This window comes from Patagioenas fasciata, unplaced genomic scaffold, assembly GCF_037038585.1.
Source record: "Patagioenas fasciata isolate bPatFas1 unplaced genomic scaffold, bPatFas1.hap1 Unplaced_1, whole genome shotgun sequence".
Taxonomy (NCBI): Eukaryota; Metazoa; Chordata; class Aves; order Columbiformes; family Columbidae; genus Patagioenas; species Patagioenas fasciata.
This window is the reverse complement of record NW_027288510.1, coordinates 1,747,734-1,759,057: the sequence shown is the minus strand read 5'-3', so window position 1 is coordinate 1,759,057 and position 11,324 is coordinate 1,747,734. Positions and strand designations below refer to the sequence as shown.

Below are 11,324 nucleotides of genomic sequence, written 5' to 3'. Positions count from 1 at the left end.
TGGGAACAAAAGTGGTTGCCATGGTGCCACAAGGGGCCCTGGGGTCAAAGGCGGTCCCCATGGTGCTAAAATGGGCCCTGGGAGCAAGGGGGTGGCCAGGATGTCACAATGGGTCCTGGGGACAATGGGGGGTGCCCAGGATGTCACAATGGACCCTGAGGACATGCGGGGGTCCCCATGGTGTCACAATGGGTCCCCAGTGACACGGGGGGGTCCCCATGGTGCCACAATGAGCCCTGGGGACAAAGGGAGGTCCCTACAATGTCACAATGGGCCCTGGGGACTAATGAGGTCCCCACGGTGTCACAATGCGTCCTGGAGAAAAAGGAGGGTCCCCAGGATGTTACAATCTGCTCTTGGCACAATGGGGTTCCTGGGATGTCACAATGGGCCCTGGGGACAATGGGGGTCCCCACGGTGCCACGATGGGTCCTGGGGACAAGGGCGTCCCCCTAGATGTCACAATGGGCCCTGGGGACAATGGGGTTGCCCAGGATGTCACAATGGACCCTGGGGACAAAGGGGGGTGGGCAGGATGTCACAATGGGCACTGGGGACAAAGGGGGGGTCCCCATGGTGTCACAATGGGTCCCCAGTGACAAGGAGGGTTCCCCATGGTGTCACAATAGGCCCTGGGGACAAAGTGGGGTCCTAGAATGTCACAATGAGCCCTGGGGACAAAGGGGGGTCCTGGGATGTCACAATGGGCCCTGGGGACAAGAGGGGATTCCTAGGATGTCACAATGGGCCCTGGGGACTAATGTGGTCCCCACGGTGTCACAATATGTCCTGGAGACAAAGAGGGGTCCCCAGGATGTCACAATGGGCCCTTGGGACAATGGGGTTCCTGGGATGTCACAATGGGTCCCCAGTGACAAAGGGGGTCCCCAGGATGTCTCAATGGGCCCTGAGGACAATGGGAGGTCCCCATGGTGTCACAAAGGGTCCCCAGTGACAAGGGAGGTCCCCACGGTGCCACGATGGGTCCTGGGGACAAGGAGGTCCCCAGGATGCCACAATGGGCCCTGGGGACAATGGGGGGTCCTGGGACGTCACAATGGGCCCTGGGGACAAAGAGGCTCCCCAGGATGTCACAATGGGCCCTGGGGACAAGGCGGGTCCCCAGGATGTCACAATGGGCCCTGGGGACAAAGAGGGGTCTCTAAAGTGTCACAATGGGCCCTGGGGACACAGAGGGGCCCTAGGACGTCACAATCAGCCCTGGGGACAAGGGGGGGGTCCCCTGAAAGTCACAATGAGCCCTGGGAACAGAGCGGGTCCCCAGGACGTCACAATGGGCCCTGGGGACAATGGGGGTCCCTTGAAGGTCACAATGGGCCCTGGGAACAATGGTGGGTGTCCTGAATGTCAAAATGGGCCCTGGGGACAAAGGGGGGGTCCGCAGGATGTCACAATGGGCACTGGGGACAAAGGGGGAGTCCCCATGGTGTCACAATGGGCCCAAGTGACAAGGAGGGCACCCACGGTGCCACGATGGGTCCTGGGGACAAGGGGGTCCCCCAGATGTCACAATGGGCCCTGGGGACATTGGGGTTGCCCAGGATGTCACAATGGGCCCTGGGGCCAATGGTGGGTCCCCTGAATGTCAAAATGGGCCCTGGGGACAAAGGGGGGTAGCAGGATGTCACAATGGGTACTGGGGACAAAGGGGGCGTCCCCATGGTGTCACAATGGGCCCAAGTGACAAGGAGGGCCCCACGGTGCCACGATGGGTCCTGGGGACAAGGGGGTCCCCCAGATGTCACAATGGGCCCTGGGGACAATGGGGTTGCCCAGGATGTCACAATGGACCCTGGGGACAAAGGGGGAGCCCCAGGATGTCACAATGGGCCCTGGGGACAATGGAAGTCCCCAAGGTGTCAGAACGAGCCCTGGGGACAAAGTGGAATCCTGGGATGTCACAATGGCCCCCAGTGACAAAGGGGTTCCCCATGGTGCCACAATGGGCCCTGGGCACAAAGGGGGTCCCCAGGATTTCACAATAGCACTGGGGACAAAGGGGGGTCACGGGATGTCACAATGGGCCCTGGGGACAAGGGAGGTCCCCATGGTGTCACAATAAGCCCTGGGGACAAAGTGGGGTCCTGGGATGTCACAATGGGCCCCAGTGACAAAGGGGGTCCCCATGGTGCCACAATGGGCCGTGGGGACAAAAGGGGTCCGCAGGATGTCACAATGGGCCCTGGGGACCAGGGGGAGTCCTGCGATGTCACAATGGGCCCTGGGGACAAAGGGGGTCCCCTGGATGTCACAATGGGCTCTGGGGACAAGGGTGGTACCCACGGTGTCACAATGGGCCCTGGGAACAAGGCGGGGTGCCCATAGTGTCACAATGGGTCCTGGGGACAAGTGGGGTCCCCAGGATGTCACAATGGGCCCTGAGGACAATGTGGGGTCCTGGGATGTCACAATGGGCCCCAGTGACAAAGGGGGTGCCCTGAATGTCACAATGGGTCCTGAAGACAATGGGGGGTCCTGGGACGTCACAATGGGCCCTGCGGACAAGGAGGGATCCCCAGGATGTCACAATGGGCCCTGGGGACAAGGGGGGGTCCTGGGATGTCACAATGGGCCCTGGGGCCAAACAGGGATCCCCAGGATGTCACAATGGGCCCTGGGGACAATGGGGGGTCCTGGGACGTCACAATGGGCCCCAGTGATAAGGGGGCATCCCCAGGATGTCATAATGGGCCCTGGGGACCAGGGGGGTCCTTCGATGTCACAATGGGCCCTGGGGACAAAGGGGGTCCCCTGGATGTCACAATGGGCCCTGGGGACAAAGGGGGGTCCTGGGATGTCTCAATGAGCCCTGCGGACAAGGGTGGTACCCACGGTGTCACAATGGGCCCTGGGAACAAGGGGGGGACCCCATAGTGTCACAATGGGTCCTGGGGACAAGTGGGGTCCCCAGGATGTCACAATGTGTCCTGGGGACAATGTGGGGTCCTGGGATGTCACAATGGGCCCCAGTGACAAAGGGGCCCCCTGAATGTCACAATGGGTCCTGGGGAAAATGGGGGGTCCTGGGACGTCACAATGGGCCCTGGGGACAAGGAGGGATCCCCAGGATGTCACAATGGGCCCTGGGGACAAAGAGGCGTCCCCGGAATGTCACAATGGGCCCTGGGGACAAAGAGGAGTCCCCTGAATGTCACAATGGGCCCTGGGGACAATGGGGGATCCTGGGACGTCACAATGGGCCCCAGTGAAAAGGGGGGGTCCCCAGGATGTCACAATGTGCCCTGGGGACAAAGAGGCGTCCCCGGAATGTCACAATGGGCCCTGGGGACAAGGGGGTGCCCTGAATGTCACAATGGGCCCTGGGGACAATGGGGGGTCCTAAGACGTCACAATGGGCCCTGGGGACAAGGAGGGATCCTGGGACGTCACAATGGGCCCCAGTGACAAGGGGGGGTCCCCAGGATGTCACAATGGGCCCTGGGGACAAAGAGGGGTCCCCAGGATGTCAAAATGGGCCCTGGGGACAATGGGGGGTCCTAAGACGTCACAATGAACCCTGGGGACAACGGGGGGTCCTGGGACGTCACAATGGGCCCCAGTGACAAGGGGCGGTCCCCAGGATGTCACAATGGGCCCTGGGGACAAAGAGGAGTCCCCTGAATGTCACAATGGGCCCTGGGGACAATGGGGGTCCCCAGGATGTCACAATGGGCCCTGGGGACAATAGGAGGTTCTGGGATGTCACAATGGGCCCTTGGGGTTTAGAAGTCAGGTCTAAGAGTGCAGCGTTTGGGGTGCAGGGGCTTGGGGGGAAATTTAAGGTTGCAGAGTGTGGGGTGCACAGGACTGGGGCACAGGATTTGGGGGTGCGGGGTTTCAGGGTTCAGGATTTGGAGGTGTGGAGTTTTGGGGTGCAGGGGTTGGGAGTGCAGGGTGGTGGGGATGAGAGATTTGGGTGCAGGATTTGGGGGTGCAGAGTCTTGGGAGGCAAGGATCCGGGTCTTCAGGATTTGGGGGTTCAGTGTTTAGGGCAGCACAATCTTGGGGTGCAGGGGTTTGCAGTGAAAGGTTTGGTAGGCAGGATTTGGGGTGCAGGATTCTGGGGTGCAGGTTTGGGAAGAGTATTTTGGGGTGCAGGATTTTGGGTGCCGTGTCTGCGGGGCAGGTTTGGGGTGATCACTGCTGATCCGCACACACTCTCTCTCTCTGTCCCCATTGTCCCCAATGCCCCCTTACCTGTCTCACCTCCCTCTCCAGCTCCGCTCCCACCCCCCCAATCCCCCTCAGCGGGGCCAGCCCGGGGTGCAGCTCCTGCAACGGCTCCTCCTCTGCATTCATTAACAATTAACACCCTCAGCAGCGCTAATTAACACCCCCCCCACTCCCCCGTATCCCCGCTGCCCCCTAATTACCCCCTAATTCGCGCTAATCACCCCTAATTCCCCCTCATTACTCACCCAGCAGCCCCTCGATGTCCGGAGCCGCCATCTTGCCCCGCCGGGAGGGCCACAAACCACCTCAAAATTGACCCAAAATAGCGCTTTTTCAACCCAAAACCCTCCCGCTGAGGCTCCCCGAGCTGTGTCCCCAAAGCCCCCGCTGTTGTCACCTCGGGAAAAGCGCGAAAAAAGCGGCCCCGGGGGTCCCCGCGCTTCGCTTCGCGCTCTGAGGGAAAGCGCGGGAAAACGAGCGGAGACGGAAAGAGCCGAGCGGAGCCGAATGGGCCCGAGCGGAGCCGAACGGCGCCCGAGCGGAGCCGAATGGGCCCGAGCGGAGCCGAGCGGCGCCCGAGCGGAGCCGAACGGCGCCCGAGTCCCGGCCGGGGCCGAACGCACCCGAAGGGACCCGAAGTCTTCCCGAAGGGGTCCGAGTGGAGCCGAACGCACCCGAAGGGACCCGAACCCACCCGAGTGGACCCGAACCCACCCGAAGGGACCCGAACCCACCCGAGTGGACCCGAACCCACCCGAAGGGACCCGAACCCACCCGAAGGGGCCCGAAGTCTCCCCGAAGGGGCCCGAAGTCTCCCCGAAGGGGCCCGAACCCACCCGAAAGTGCCCCAAAAGGCGCCAAACTCCCAAATCCCCCCCTTTTTACCCCAAAACCCGTGTTCCGCTCCCCCCCCGGCCCCTCCTCTTCCTCCCCCCCCAACTTTCTCCCCCTTTTCCCGCCTCACGATCGTTTCCCGCCGCGGCGGCGGCTGCGAGCGAGGCCACGCCCCCTTCCTCAGGCGGCGGCCAATGGGAAGGGGGGGGGGGGTGCGTGGCCACGCCCACTGTGCGTGGCGTGCGCGGAGGCGGCTCCGAGAGGAGCCGAAGATACACGAAGGGAGCCGAAGGGACCCGAGGGGACCCGAACGCACCCGAAGGGACCCGAACGCACCCGAAGGGACCCGAGTGGGGCCCGAACGCACCCGAGGGGACCCGAAGGCACCCGAAGGGACCCGAACGCACCCGAAGGGACCCGAGTGGGACCCGAACGCACCCGAAGGGACCCGAGGGGACCCGAACACACCCGAAGGGACCCGAAGGGACCCGAGTGGGGCCCGAACTCACCCGAAGGGACCCGAGGGGACCCGAACGCACTTAGGGGGCTCCATGAGTCACTTATGGGTCACTATGGGGCACTCCTGGGTCCCTAAGGGGGAAATTATGGGGGTCTATGGGGAGTTCAGGAGGGACCCAGGAGTACCCCAAGGGACCCAGGAGTACCCCAAAGGACCCAGGAGTTCAGGAGGGACCCAGGAGTGCCCCAAAGGACCCAGGAGTGCCCCAAAAAACCCAGGAGTACCCAAATGTGTTGTGTTTTGTTTTTTCTCTCTTGTTTATGTCCTCTTTTACCTGAAATGGGACAATGGGGGCAATGGGAGTCAATGGGGACAATGGGGATCAATGGGGGGCAATGGGGGCAATGGGGATCAATGGGGGGCAATGGGGATCAATGGGGGGCAATGGGGGGCAATGGGGGGCAATGGGGATCAATGAGTCAACGGGGTCAATGGGGGTCAATGGGAGTCAATGGGGTCAATGGGTCAATGGGATCACTGGGGGTCAATGGGGTCAATGGGAGTCAATGGGGTCAATGGGTCAATGGGATCAATGGGGGTCAATAGGGTCAATGGGGATCAATGGGTCAATGGGGGTCAATGGGAGTCAGCGGGGTCAATGGGGTCAATGGGATCAATGGGGGTCAATAGGGTCAATGGGGTCAATGGGGATCAATGGGTCAATGGGAGTCAATGGGGTCAATGGGGGTCAATGGGGATCAATGGGTCAATGGGGTCAATGGGTCAATGGGAGTCAATGGGAGTCAATGGGTCAATGGGATGAATGGGGGTCAATGGGGTCAATGGGGATCAATGGGTCAATGGGGGTCAATGGGGGTCAATGGGGGTCAATGGGGCAATGGGAGTCAATGGGGTCAATGGGGGTCAATGGGGATCAATGGGTCAATGGGGTCAATGGGTCAATGGGAGTCAATGGGGTCAATGGGGGGCAATGGGGGGCAATGGGGGGCAATGGGGGGCAATGGGGGGCAATGAGTCAACGGGGTCAATGGGGGTCAATGGGAGTCAATGGGTCAATGGGGTCAATGGGATCAATGGGGTCAATGGGAGTCAATGGGGGTCAATGGGGTCAATGGGTCAATGGGATCAATGGGGGTCAATGGGGATCAATGGGTCAATGGGGGTCAATGGGGGTCAGCGGGGTCAATGGGGCAATGGGGGTCAATGGGGCAATGGGGTCAATGGGGTCAATGGGTCAATGGGGATCAATGGGTCAATGGGAGTCAATGGGGTCAATGGGGGTCAATGGGGTCAATGGGGATCAATGGGGTCAATGGGGATCAATGGGTCAATGGGGCCAATGGGTCAATGGGAGTCAATGGGTCAATGGGATCAATGGGATCAATGGGGGTCAATGGGGTCAATGGGGATCAATGGGGATCAATGGGGATCAATGGGGCAATGGGGGTCAATGGGGCAATGGGGGTCAATGGGGCAATGGGGTCAATGGGGCAATGGGAGTCAATGGGTCAATGGGTCAATGGGGATCAATGGGTCAATGGGAGTCAATGGGGTCAATGGGAGTCAATGGGGTCAATGGGGATCAATGGGAGTCAATGGGGTCAATGGGTCAATGGGATCAATGGGGGTCAATGGGGTCAATGGGGGTCAATGGGGGTCAATGGGGTCAATGGGGGTCAATGGGTCAATGGGGTCAATGGGTCAATGGGGATCAATGGGGGGCAATGGGGTCAATGGGGGTCAATGGGGATCAATGGGTCAATGGGGTCAATGGGGTCAATGGGGGTCAATGGGGGTCAATGGGGGTCAATGGGGGTCAATGGGGGTCAATGGGTCCCAGGGTCACATTCCCGCTGTCCCTGTCCCCGCTGTCCCAGGTTGTCCCAGGGCTCAGTGCTCACTCCTCATTGGTTCCTGGCCTTTTGCATTCATTAATATTCGGTTAATTATTCATTAAGGTTTTCTTGCCATAGTTGAGCCCAGCAGGAACCCCCGGGGTCCTAAAACCCTCCCTCTCTATGGGTCCCTATGGAGCTCTATGGGGCTCCTTGGATCTCTATGGGGTCCTATGGGTCTCTATAGGTCCCTATGGGGTTCCATGGGGCTCTGTGGTTTCCTATGGGCCTCTATGGGCCTCTATGGGTCCCTATGGGTCCCTATGGGTCCTTATGGGTCTTAATGGGTCTCTATGGGGCTCCTTGGGTGTCTGTGGGTCCCTATGGGGCTCTTTGGGGCTCTATGGGGCTCCTTGATGCTCTATGGGTCTCTATGGAACCCCCAGGGTCCTAAAACCCTCCCTCTCTATGGGTCCCTATGGGTCTCTATGGGTCCCTATGGAGCTCTATGGGGTTCCATGGGGCTCTGTGGCTCCCTATGGGTCTCTATGGGTCCCTATGGGTCTCTATGGGGTTCCATGGGGCTCTGTGGCTCCCTATGGGCCTCTATGGGTCCCTATGGGGTCCTATGGAGCTCTATGGGTCTCTATGGGTCCCTATGGGTCTCTACAGGCTCTACGGTCCCTATGGGTCTCTAGGATCGCTATGGGGTTCCTTGGGTCCCTATGGGTCTCTGTGGGTCCCAATGGGGCTCTGTGGGTCCCAATGGGGCTCTGTGGGTCCCTATGGAACCCCCGGGGTCCTAAAACCCTCCCTCTCTATGGGTCCCTGTGGGTCTCTATGGGTCCCTATGGAGCTCTATGGGTCCCTATGGGGTTCCATGGGGCTCTGTGGTTTCCTATGGGCCTCTATGGGGCTCTATGGGTCCCTATGGGTGTCTATGGGTCCTTATGGGGCTCCTTGATGCTCTATGGGTCTCTATGGAACCCCCAGGGTCCTAAAACCCTCCCTCTCTATGGGTCCCTGTGGGTCTCTATGGGTCCCTATGGGTCTCTATGGGTCCCTATGGGTCTCTACAGGCTCTACGGTCCCTATGGGTCTCTATGGGGTTCCATGGGGCTCTGTGGCTCCCTATGGGCCTCTATGGTCTCTATGGGTCCCTATGGGGTCCTATGGAGGTGGGTGCTTTTTTCCAACCAAAGTGATTAATGAGTTTTTAGGGTTTATCCCAAATGATGGGAACCCCCGGTTCCTTCCTTCCTTCCCTCCTTCCTTCCCTCCCTCCTTCCTTCCCTCCCTCCTTCCTTCCCTCCCTCCTTCCTTCCTTCCCTCCTTCCTTCCTTCCCTCCTTCCTTCCTTCCCTCCCTCCTTCCTTCCCTCCCTCCTTCCCTCCCTCCTTCCCTCCCTCCCTCCTTCCTTCCTTCCCTCCTTCCTTCCTTCCTTCCTTCCCTCCTTCCTTCCCTCCTTCCTTCCCTCCTTCCTTCCCTCCTTCCCTCCCTCCTTCCCTCCCTCCTTCCTTCCCTCCTTCCTTCCTTCCCTCCTTCCTTCCTTCCCTCCTTCCTTCCTTCCCTCCTTCCTTCCTTCCCTCCTTCCCTCCTTCCTTCCCTCCTTCCTTCCCTCCTTCCTTCCCTCCTTCCTTCCCTCCTTCCTTCCCTCCTTCCTTCCTTTTTGGAGCTCACCACCTCTTTTGGATGAAGCTGGAGCGGCGCGTGGCTCCAGGCCTTTCATGGAAGCTCCAGCAGCTGCGGATGGGCCTGGGATGCTGGGCAGGAAGATGACGAAGATGACGAAGATGACGAAGATGACGAAGATGACGAAGATGACGAGCGCATCCCCACGCGGGAAGACATCAAGAAGCTGATGGAAAGCAAGAAGAAGCAGCAGTCGCTCCAGGAGAGCTTTGGATGGCCCAGACCACCCCTTGTGCTTCGGATGCCCACACCACCCCTTGTGTTTTGGATACCCCAGACCACCCCTTGTGCTTTGGATGCCCACACCACCCCTTGTGTTTTGGATACCCCAGACCACCCCTTGTGTTTTGGATACCCCAGACCACCCCTTTGGGGAAGACCCTCCGTATGCTGAGGTGTTGCGTCTCCTTCCTCTTCATCCTCTAAAAGGTGTTTGGTGAAGAGCAGAGATGGAAGCGGGGGTTCCCATCATTTGGGATAAACCCTAAGAACTCATTTTGGTTGGAAAAGACCCTCGAGGTCATGGAGGCCAAGCATAACCTACCCCTGGCACTGACCCATATCCCTGAGGACGTTGTTTTGTGACACCATGGGGACCCCGCCTTGTCCTCAGGGCCCATTGTGACATCCTGGACACCCCCCATTGTCCCCAGAGCCCACTGTGACATCCTGGGGACCCCCTTTGTCCCCAGGGCCCATTGGACGTCCCATGACTCCCCCTTGTCCCCAGGGCCCATTGTGACATCCCAGTACCCCCCATTGTCCCCAGAGCCCATTGTGACATCCTAGGGACCCCCTTTGTCCCCAGGGCCCATTTTCGCACCATGGGGACCCCCTTTGTTACTGGGTCCCATTGTGACATTCCAGGACCTTACTTTGTCCCCAGGGCCCATTTTGGCACCATGGGGGATCCCTTTGTCACTGGGGCCCATTCTGACATTCAGGGCACCCCTCTCTGTCCCCAGGGCCCATTGTGACATGCTGGGGACTCCCATTGTCCCCAGGTCCCATTGTGACACCGTGGGGACCCCCTTTGTCCCTGTCGAGGGTTAAGATTCCTAACCCCAGACCATAACGCTAATCCTAATCCTAAACCTAAGCCTAATTCCTAACCCTAAACCCAATCCTAACCCAATCCCTTAACCCTAACCCAATCTCTTAACCCTTATCCCAATCCCTTAAACCTAACCCAAACTCCTAACTCTAAGCCTAAGCCCAACCCAGACGCCTAAGCCCAACCCAGACGCCTAAGCCCAACCCTAACCCAAACTCCTAGCCTTAAGACTAACCCTAAATCCTAACTCAAACTCCTAACCCTAAGTCTAAGCCTAAACCAAACTCCTAAGCTTAAGACTAAGCCTAACCCAAACTCCTAAGCCTAACCCTAACCCAAACTCCAAAACCTAAGCCTAACCCTAACCCAAACTCCTAACCCTATGCCAACCTTAACCATATTCCTACCCTTTCCCCCTAAACCTGAAGTCTTACTGCTTACACAAACACTATTCCCTAACCCCTAACCTTAATCCTTACTCCTAACATTAACCCTAATACTAACCCTTATCACTAACCACATCCCTACCCATAAACCCTAAACCTAATCCTAATCAAACCCTAATAATAACCCTAACCCTAACCCTAACACCTATCCCTTCATCTAAACTTCTAATATTAGTCCAATCACTTACTGTAATCCTAAAGCAAGGCAGGAGACCTCTCACACACACAAAAGGAAACCCACACTAACGTGGGAGCATGGAGCACCAGGGCAAAAAATGATCATCCATGTTTCTCCTAAATCAGAGCCTGCTGGCTACTGCAAGGCTCAACTATTGCAAGAAAACGTTCACAAATAATAAACCAAATACTAACAAACGCAAAAGGCCAGTAACCAATGAACACTGAACACTTACCCCTGCGATTCCCCTCAGGCTCAGGAACAGGATTACACCAAGAGGCTTGATCAGCATGGACTGCAGGAACCAAACAGGGAGTCAAACACGGGTGGGAGCTTCCATGGCACGTTGTGATCTCCTGCTTCCTCAGTCACCTGCTGTGATGGGAGAGGCTGAGATAATGACACGAGACACATACAGAGGTGTGTGTTCCCACAGCTAGAAACAGAGCACGGGTGACCTTTTTGCTGAGACCTAGCAGGTTTTCAGGCAAATTGAACATTCATGACTTGTCTGTCTAATACCACCAAGGCACAAAAAGCTTTTGGAAAGCCTCTGAGAGGATCTTGGGTACAATCACACATGAATAACCTATTAAAACACGAGTGTTTAT

The 11,324-nt window shown here is 58.2% G+C and overlaps 1 long non-coding RNA gene across 2 annotated transcripts; it reads right to left on the bottom strand.

The window, feature by feature from the left end:
- Positions 1-5,532: 5,532 nt before the first annotated feature.
- Positions 5,533-11,067, bottom strand: LOC139826710 (uncharacterized). Of its 2 annotated transcripts, none has more exons than XR_011736863.1 (3): positions 10,949-11,067; positions 9,024-9,201; positions 5,533-5,619 (listed from the first exon to the last, which is right to left on the bottom strand). It is a non-coding gene; the product is annotated as an uncharacterized lncRNA (long non-coding RNA). The 2 variants fall into 2 exon arrangements; XR_011736864.1 differs by having other exon boundaries at positions 9,027-9,201.
- Between the last annotated feature and the right edge of the window lie 257 nt (positions 11,068-11,324).